The sequence below is a fragment of the Vespula pensylvanica genome, chromosome 1 (genome assembly GCF_014466175.1).
Source record: "Vespula pensylvanica isolate Volc-1 chromosome 1, ASM1446617v1, whole genome shotgun sequence".
NCBI classification, from domain to species: Eukaryota; Metazoa; Arthropoda; class Insecta; order Hymenoptera; family Vespidae; genus Vespula; species Vespula pensylvanica.
In genome coordinates this window covers 6238344-6247978 of record NC_057685.1, presented here as the reverse complement: position 1 = coordinate 6247978, position 9635 = coordinate 6238344, and the positions used below count along the sequence as shown (strand labels likewise).

The following is a 9635-nucleotide window of genomic DNA, read 5'->3' as shown; positions in this document are numbered from 1 at the left end:
AGAGAGAGAGAGAGAGAGGAGGTAATGAGGGGCCGGGAGGAGGGAGAGGTCCGCCGTTTCGCGAGGTAATAGTTTCATACCTCGTTCCGGCTCTGCACCCTCTAATTCAACGTAATAACGACATTCAACCTGCCGTTTCCATCTCTTTCTCTCTTTCTTTCTTTTTTCTCTTCTCTCTCTTTTTCTCTTCTACCCTCTCTTCGATCTCTCCGGCCCACTCGGATTCACCGTTGCGTCTCTCTAGCACGAGGCAAAAGTGTCCTTTCCACGGATCGTCTTGATCATTAGACTCTCTCTTTCTCTTTCTTTCTCTCTCTCTCTCTCTCTCTCTCTCTCTCTCTCTCTGCTAAAATATAGTTAAGAACGCTGAACGAACGACAAACGAACAGTAAAACATTTTCAAATCGATCGATCATCACCCTACGTTGAATTTTTTGATCTAAGTCGATTCGTTTAAAAAAAAAAACGGACGATGACGATTGTAATTTGTACAGTCATTTACTAAGAAATTTAACCGGAAACACGGTAGCTAATAGCAACAAGATTTCGCGAAAGAAAAGGAAAAATAGAAGGAAGGAAGGAAGGAAGAGGGGTGGGAGAAAGGGAAGGAAAGAAGAGAACGACGAGTCAGACGTCAAAGAGACCTCCAACGAAGTTTTATTCTTCTTCCATTTCTTATTTTCTTTGAAAATATTACTGCAGTAATTAATCGATAATTCTTGTTACAACATTTATTATGTTTATCGTTATCACAAGGTTAGATCGAGATTTATCAAGAAGATAAAGTGATTCGTAGATGGATCATTGGACAGCTCGATATCACGAGTTCGTAATATAATTCGGGATGCAAAAAGGCAGCTGGATCAGGCCAACTCAGGCACTTTATTTTCTACGTTGCTCGTCTCGGATCAGCGGTCTCGACCTGATCAAAGTTAAGTAGACGCGCTTCTGCTGGCGAGACCTCTTTGAAGCTACGTTGCGGTTTCTCTTTGCCCTAATCTCCTCCTCCTCCTCCTCCTCCTCCTCCTCCTCTTCCTTCATCTCCTCCTCCGCATCTCTTCTCTCTCTCTCTCTCTCTCTCTCTCTCTCTCTCTCTCTCTCTCTCTGTCGTTCTTTCTTCGTCGATCAGCACCTTCCGGGCCAACAACTTGACTTCACCCACGTCACCTTCCTAGGTCCTCGGCCACCACTGTTTCTAATTAGCTCGTTTATCCCAGCCTTTAGTTTTGACCTCGTTCAAAAACTCCAAAAGAATGAATCCAAGGAAAAAGAAAAAAGAAGAGGAAGGAAGAAGAAAAAAAGGAAAGAAAAGAAAAACCGCGTGGAAACGTACGATCGAAAGGGAGATTATATATTTCGAGGTCGATGTTTTGTTTGAAATTCTCGTTCCATTCATCTTTTCTTTCTTTCTCGATGTTGTAGGTACACTTTTGAACGACGAGTAGCTGCTGTTGAATCGTCGAAGCACGTACGCTTCGAGGAGCGTAGTGCAAAATGATCGAGCGAGCGTCGGTGGATCCAATTTTCTTTCTCTTATTCCCTCCTTCTTTCTCTTGGAAACACTTTAGAGAGAGAGAGAGAGAGAGGGAGGAAGAGAGAGAAAAAAAAGAAAAGAGAGAGAGAGAGAGAGAGAGAGTCGTCTCAGCACGTTCGTCTTTCGTTACCCTACCGATTCGAACAGGCATTCGAGAGAGAGGGAGAGAGAGAGAGAGAGAGAAAATGGTTGGTACATGATCGGGCTCCTCACGTACGACTCACGCGCACATCTGCGTAATACCAGGGATCGATCGGTCGATCGAGAAGCGATCGAGTGCTCGATCCATGTTGTTTTTGCCCTTCTCTCCTCGCAACCTTCTCCTTTTGTCTTGTGCTCGCTTCGTTTGCGATACCAGACATCGTAAGCCTCTGAATCGAAGCCTCCTCTTCTTCTTCTTCTTCTTCTTCTTCTTCTTCTTCTTCTTCTTCTTCTTCTTCTTCTCTTTACCTGATTGCACGCTACTACCATCGAACCCTTTGCAATCTCATCGATAGACATCATCGTTCTTTTGAAAAGTTTCATCCAAAAACATCCAGATAAATCATTTGAAATTCTATCGTGTGGGTATATAATTTTTATTATTCTTCTCTAAAGCAAAGAAGAATCGAAGAGAGACATCGTCTTTGTAAATCGTTGAAAGAGTTGGAAGAGACCTCGAACGGAAGGTCCTCGGGTGATGAAAAAAGAGGAAGCAAGCATTATTCCTGTCTCTTATAATATAACCGTGTCCGTTTCTCTCTTCTCTCGAGTCTCATCTCCAGTCGTGATCGGGGTAATGAGGCTTTGCCAGTGGCAGCGGCCTCACAGCCTGAGGTGGTGAGATACGGAGAGAGTGGAGGAAGATAAAAGATGAAAAAAGAGAGATAGATAGATAGAGAGAGAGAGAGAGAGAGAGAGAGAGAGTGCCTTTGGTAGTTTGTACTACCGAAGAAGAGACGGAAGATGGAAGGTGTACAGAGAAAGAGAAAGAGACAGAGATAGAGAGAGACAGAGAGAAAGAGAAAGAGAGAGAGAGAGAGAGAGGGAGGGTAACGCGAAAAGAGAGAAGCCGCGTTGGACTACAGTGGTAGGGGTAAGGACGCTGATTATGGGGTGTCAAACAATCACACTGATTGTATATTCTGTTCCGACTCCTTCTGTCTACCTTCACGTCTACGTCCGTATAAGAGAGCCACTCTTGTTTCCTTTCTCTCTCTCTCTCTCTCTCTCTCTCTCTCTTCCTCTCTCTCTCTCTTTTCACTTCTCTTCGTTCACCTTTGTCTATGTATATGTGTGTGCGTGCGTGCATGCGTGTGTGTGTGTGTACAAAAGAATTTAGAAGGAGAGATGTACTTTATAGCCAGTATAAAAAAGAAAAAAGAAAACAGGAAGAGAAGATGGACAAAAGAAAAGGAACAGACATTCTCTATCTATCTCTCTTTCTCGTTTGATGTTCTTGGTTAACTAACAATGAAGAAAAAAGTAAGACTACAGAGATTTAACTTCTTTATCTCCTTAGGAAAATATTTAATGCTGCTATTGATACCTAATATTTTCTTTTCCTTTATATATATATATATATATACACACACACACACACACACATACAATGTACAAGAGAGTACAATTTATTTCGAGATGTTCGTTTCTTGAAATGATGTTAAATCTGTAGGAAAGGGAACGCGCGATGAGAGTACGCTCGACTATTCAATCTGTTAAGAAGAGAAAAAGAAAGAGAGAAAGAAAGAGAGAGAGAGAGAGAGAGAGAGAGAAGACAAAGAGAGATCGCAAGACTCTTTACCTATTTACCAAGGGAGACGAAAAGGAAGAAAATCGTTGAAGGGGTTGAAAGGATGATAGAAAAAGAGAGAAGAGAGAGAGAGAGAGAGAGAGAAAAAGAGATAGCTCACTCGAGGACCGATTTAGCGATTCCCACGTGCCTCGGTAGCCATAACCAGGAATGCGGCTAGCTTTCCTTCAACGAACATTTTTTCTACCTACTGATTGTCCCGCACTCAGACTCGCTCAAGGATCCTTATCCTTGAAACGTTACGCCGATGCGCGTGCACGGCCCTTAATGGAAACCAAGTGCACGCTTGTACAGGATTATTACTTCTTCCTGCAACACAACGTGGTTTTAGACTTTCCAATGAGTGAGTGAGAAAGAACGAAAGACGATCTCTTTTCGAGGAGGAACGAGAAAAGTGAGGTCTTCATAACTCTTTAAATTTCTATATTGCTTGCTCGTTAAACGATCTCTCTCTCTCTCTCTCTCTCTCTCTCTCTCTCTCTCTTTCTCTCTCTCTCTCTTTCTCTTGACTGTTTCGAACATATCCGGAAGATCGAGGAAATCCCAAGTGACGGCAAGTAGGAGGAACGGGTGGTTAAGGGTTGCCTTTCTTAAAGGGTGCCAAGTTGCGAGGCAATTAGGAAAGTGTCACACACACTCCTATCGCGACTCACCCTCGTGACACGACAACCCCTATCATGTTTTATCGCGAGCTTATTAACGTGTATACTCTCGAATACTTACGATATTATCGAATGCCAAAGAATAATTAGTGATTTCACCTCCGAAAAAAGAAAAACACAAGAGAAAAAGACAGTAACAAAAACAAAAATAATAATAAAAATAAAAAATAAATGAGAAGATTATCCTTCGTTTTCAATCTCGAAGTAGTTACGTTCAAATGTCGTGTTAGATACGATATTACTCCACGTCTTCTTTCACGTTATTTCTTTGGTAAAGGACTCTGAGAACTAACACTCGCCTAATCCGCGAAAATTTCTTTCTCTCGCGATTTTGCGTATATCTCCCTGAGCTCTGAGAATCGAGAGAAAACGAAAGAAGGAAAGAAAAGAAAAAAGAAAAAAAAAAGGAAAAGAAAGATAAGAAACAAAAAAAAAAAGGAGAAAACGAAGAAAAATAACGGAAGTTCAGTACCTACGGGCCGTCGCAAACGAGTCTTCGATGCCTGCTAAAATGACGAACGCGACCGCAGAACTTAATTAAACTCGTAAATCCGCCGGCACCATCGTCGTAGACAGCCACGAGCGTTGTCGTTGCTGCTTCTCCTACTGTACTTTATTTAGCATACCGTGTAACATGTTTTAACGTATATACATATGTGTGTGTGCGTGTGTATGTATATGTCTCTCTCTCTCTCTCTCTATATATATATATATACACACATATATGTAATATAATACCATGCACGGACCAATCGAAACGCTTCATACAAATAATAACTTACCCTCTTTTCTTCTACCACATCTACCAGGACACTTCTACCACCTCTTCTTCTTCTTCTTCTTCTTCTTCTTCTTCTTCTTCTTCTTCTTCTTCTTCTTCTTCTTCTCTCGCAAAAGATCCTTCTATAAATCATTTCAAGGATCCGCGTCAGAACGAAGATCAAGACGGAAGAGAATCCCGATTTCACGTTTTCGCTTTCCTCAAAGTGAAATTTCAGAAATCCTGAAGCCTCCCCCTCTAAAGTCTGCCTATAACCATTGAAGTTTATCAGGCCTTCGGTTTATCGCGTATCCTGGTGGGTACAACATCCTTCGTGTCCGTCCAATCAGGCACGCACTCGGTGGACGGCTTAAGGAAACCCGTGGCGACCGCTTAAACTCAGACCGCGATAATAAACAGGGCCTCCAGTTCTCCTATCCGCTCTTCTCCAACGTATATATTCCTTCTTTCTGTGTATAACACACGTTTACCGCAGGATCCCCTGCGAAAGACTTGTCCGCCGGATAAACGGAAGCGTCCTTCTTTCACTCTCTCTCTCTCTCTCTCTCTCTCTCACTCTCTCATTCTTTCTTTTTTTTATTATTATTATTGTTATTATTATCGATTCCTTTCTTTCTTTCGATCGAACAATTCAGACGCCGCGGTTGGGTTGCTGTACGAATCTTTTCTTTCCTCAAATCGCATCGATCATCTCGTCCTCTTTTTTCTTCTTCTTTTTCTTTCCTTTTTTTTTTTTTACTTTCTTAAGATTCATCGAAAAATGGTGAGAGAGAGAGAGAGAGAGAGAGAGAGAGAGAGAGAGAGAGAGAGAGAAAGAGAGGGAGAAACGTGTACGTAAGAAACCGATCATAAAGGAGGAAGTTTACATTCTAATCGCGCGAAACGATAAGAATGATTCGCTTCCTTGAATCAGATTTTCCTCGTTACATTTTCTCCTCCCGCGTACGCAGCAAAAGTCCCGCTTTTGCTTTATTTTTTTTTTTTGCTTTTTGTTCTCCTTTCGTTCGACAACGAGCGAAGGCACTCTCGTACTATCCGAATTTTATCTCTCAATGAGGAGTTACATCCAAAGCGTTAGGCTGCTTCGATCGAATCGAACCCTTCCCTCGGACGCATTCACGCTTTTCCCACGGCCATTTCGAAGGGTTCCAAGCCATTGGGTTCGTTCGGATTCTGTTACTTCGAACGTTCGGACTTCTTTGACCGATACTCGATTTTCCACTATTTTATTTCCGCTTTGTGACAACGTTTCGTTAAGTAATCTTAAATCGAACGATTTTATGCCCAAGCTTTTTTCTTTTTCCTCTTTCCCGACAACACGATAATTTTATAAGTTATTATATTGATCGTTTATAATCCAATTATTTTTTTTTTTTTAAACAAAAAATTGATTTAAAACGTGAAATAGTTGTGATATGAGTATTACTTATGCTCAAAGTGTATTATAATCGATAGAATTTACATATCCATAGTTTTTTATAGTTTCTTTAAGCATAAGATCATTAATTAAATAATATAATATTGAATATAGATATAATGAAATAATGATATTATTAATTACGATATGCACAGTGCAACGATTAATATTGTGGTGATAAAACGAAATCATATTTACAAGATAATAATAAACGAGTGTAACAAGACTTGAAAGTTTGACGACGTTATAAACGAATTAATATTTCATTAGTATTTCATTCATTCTAAGTAACGAAACAAAACGAAAATTATTTATCGAATGAAATTATTTAAGAACGTCGAAGCTTGAAATGTCTCATATTGAACTGTACTTTGTTCTTAAAGGAACATACTCTTATCAAAATTATTTTTATACGAAATAAAAATTTGTAGAAATAGTTAAGAAAATTATAAACAATAAAAGATCTATGATCGTACGAATCGATTTATGCTGATCGAGGGATGATCTCTCGTGCAAATCGATCAGGATCGGGCCGAGTCGACGATTGAAATTGTAGAATCGAATCGAACGAGCGAAGCGGAAAAGAGATTACGAAGTATTCGTCGTCGTCAGCCTAGCGAGACATTCTTAGCATAAGTAAAAAAAAAAAAAAAAAAAAAGAAAAAACGAACTATCGAAAATCTTGAGAGAAAAATCGTCCTTATTCGTATAAAAGGTATTTCTTGAAAAATTCAGTAGTGCGTGTCGTCCGTCGAATGAAACGATTATTAACACAAATCTACGTAGAAACTCATTCGAATTTGCGAGATCATTTTCTCCGTAATCTTCTAATATCTTAACTGGAAAAGATGATCTTACGTAGATAGGTAAGAAGTAGTCTCTTAACGGAATCTCGTTCGTCGTCAGGTGCAACGCGTCCTAAGCGAAAATTGTCTCGTGGTCAAGACGAGAAAATATTCAAGGAAGGATAAAGAGTAAATATATAATATATAATATAATAAATGACTTATACGAAATAAATGTCTCTGGAACTTGGTGGTCGTCCATCTTGAAAAATTCAGAAATATATAATAAATATATAAATATATAATAATTCGTAAATATATATATATGTATATATGTATGTATGTATGTATGTATGTATGTATGTATGTATGTATGTATGTATGTATGTATGTATGTATGTATGTATGTATATTGAGAGAGAAAAAGAAAAAGAGAAAGAAAGAGAGAGAGAAAATAAATAAATAAAACAAAATCGATAGTTCTACCTTAAATCTAGTTAGTCGCAAAACTTTCGGTATCGTTGAACATACGCGCATGAAATTTATTTTAATTAATAATAAAATGACAAGAGGATAGAAAGTTTCGGAATAAATTATCGAATAGTAAAAAAAAAAGAAGAGATTTTTTGTTTGGTTTTTTTTTTTTTTTTTTTAATCACAGAGGTAAAGGAATATATAATTTATTTATTCTTTAATTCAAAGAGAAGTTAAATATCTTCGTGACGAGTTAACTCGTTTTCCCTGGTTAACAGGTTAACAGAACGGAAAGCTTCGCGTCTCATTACCGATTCCTACGGTTACTTCTTTTCCGTTATTTCTTATAAACCGTAAATGACGTTGGCTCTTTGGGATTTAAAGGTCCCGCCACGATTCCTCGTAATCGTCGACGTTCGCGGAAACGTTCGGTCTCGCGACGAATTACCATACTATTTCTTAACGAGCTAAGAGACTTTCAAGAATTCCCCCCATTCGCTTAGATTCGTAAATTCTAAGCAATACTAACACCGTATCCCTCCGAGTGAAACGACGATCGAGAACCCTACGATTATGCAAAAACTTTCATTCTCGAACGTAGCGAGAGCCATTTACATGAGGATTACGCGGCACGCACAGATGTTACCCATATAATTTCTCTCGCGATCATTTTCACGAATAATGTGAATACTGGGCTTCTTAGAGAGAGAGAAAGAGAGAGAGAGAGAGAGAGAGAGAGAGAGAGAGAGAGAGAGAGAGAGAGAGAAGCTGAACTCTGGCTTTGCTAGTAGCGCGACACGCGATGTAACTTTAGAATAAAGAATATTTCAAGATGGACGAACGCTACGTTCCAGGGACATATTTGTTTCTTAAATAAATCATATCGATCGAGATCGTACCTCGATTTTACAGAAGAATAAGAATGAAATTAACAGAAACATTAGATTTTTGTATAAAAAAAAAAAAAAAAAAAAAGAAACAGACAATTAATTTTTCGAGAATTCTTAAAACATTAATGAAGAGGAAGGAGATATGTTTGAGAATATTTTTTGTTTTCAGCAAAATATCGTCGTTCATCGATTATCCGATCAAAATATAAATGTAATAAATTCTGCTACTTCTATCTCTGACATCTTAACGAATCCTATCGAATAAAAAATATCAGGCGATCTTTCGACGCAGGAAATTCCAGAAACGCCAACGTCGTCATTCGACCTCGGCGATCATCCGTGACCTCGGTTTAAACCAAGCAAGCATAATCTCATCTAAAGGATCACGAGATTTTCGGCTCGGAAGAATTTAAGGAGCACCACTGAAACGTCGAACGGAAGTACCGAGCACGATGGACGAATTAGGATCGAGAGGAAGCTCTCTTTCGGTCTTTTTTCGTACACCAAATGCCTGTACTCGTAAGATCGTGCCGGGTACATCGACTCGATCGTGTCGACGGAAAAAAAGAGAGAGAAAGAAAGAGAAAAGAGAGAGAGAGAGAGAGAGAAAGATAGAGAGATGATAGAGGAGGAGCAAAGAGAAAAAAAGAAGAGAAGAAGAAGAAGAAGAAGAAGAAGAAGAAGAAGAAGAAGAAGATAGAGAGTAAAAGAAAGAGAGAAACGAGTGGGAAGATGAGGAGGAGGTGGAGGAGGCAGTTACGTGATCCACGCTCGAGAGAGCACAAATTCTCTCTCTCTCACTCACATTCACTCTCTTTCTTTCTCTCTCTCTCTCTCTCTGTCTCTGTCTCTCTTCCTTTCTCTTTCTCTTTCCATCGACGTTAAGATCATCTCATTTTACCTGCTGATGATTTTAGTCACCCATTATCGTCGCATCTTTCTTTTTGACGCACGACATTATCACCACTTTTGGAGACTCCTTCTTGTCCTTATTAAAGGAATTAGTTGAGATCAGAAACGAGTAAACTGTTACCTTTTCTTCTTTTATTTCTTCTTCTTCTTCTTCGTTTTCTTTTCCTTCTTCTTCTTCTTCTTCTTTTTCTACAGACGAATCAAACTATTTATCGTGAACGTATAACCGAGGATGATTTAGCCGAGTCGTGAGAAAATGTGACGTTAGAAACGAAAATGCCATAGGGCACATGTACCCGGTGAATCATTTAAAAAAGATCGATTTCATCTAGATGCGAATGGGTTAGGAAGAAACCGAAAAGAAAATGATCTTTAGGTGTATCAGTTG

The 9635-nt window shown here is 39.2% G+C and overlaps 1 protein-coding gene across 1 annotated transcript in view; it reads left to right on the top strand.

Annotated features, from left to right (window-relative positions):
* Positions 1-9635, top strand: part of LOC122629360 (protein lozenge-like) — a 31926-nt gene that overhangs the window by 12933 nt on the left and 9358 nt on the right. The gene's annotated exons all lie outside the window — the stretch shown is intronic.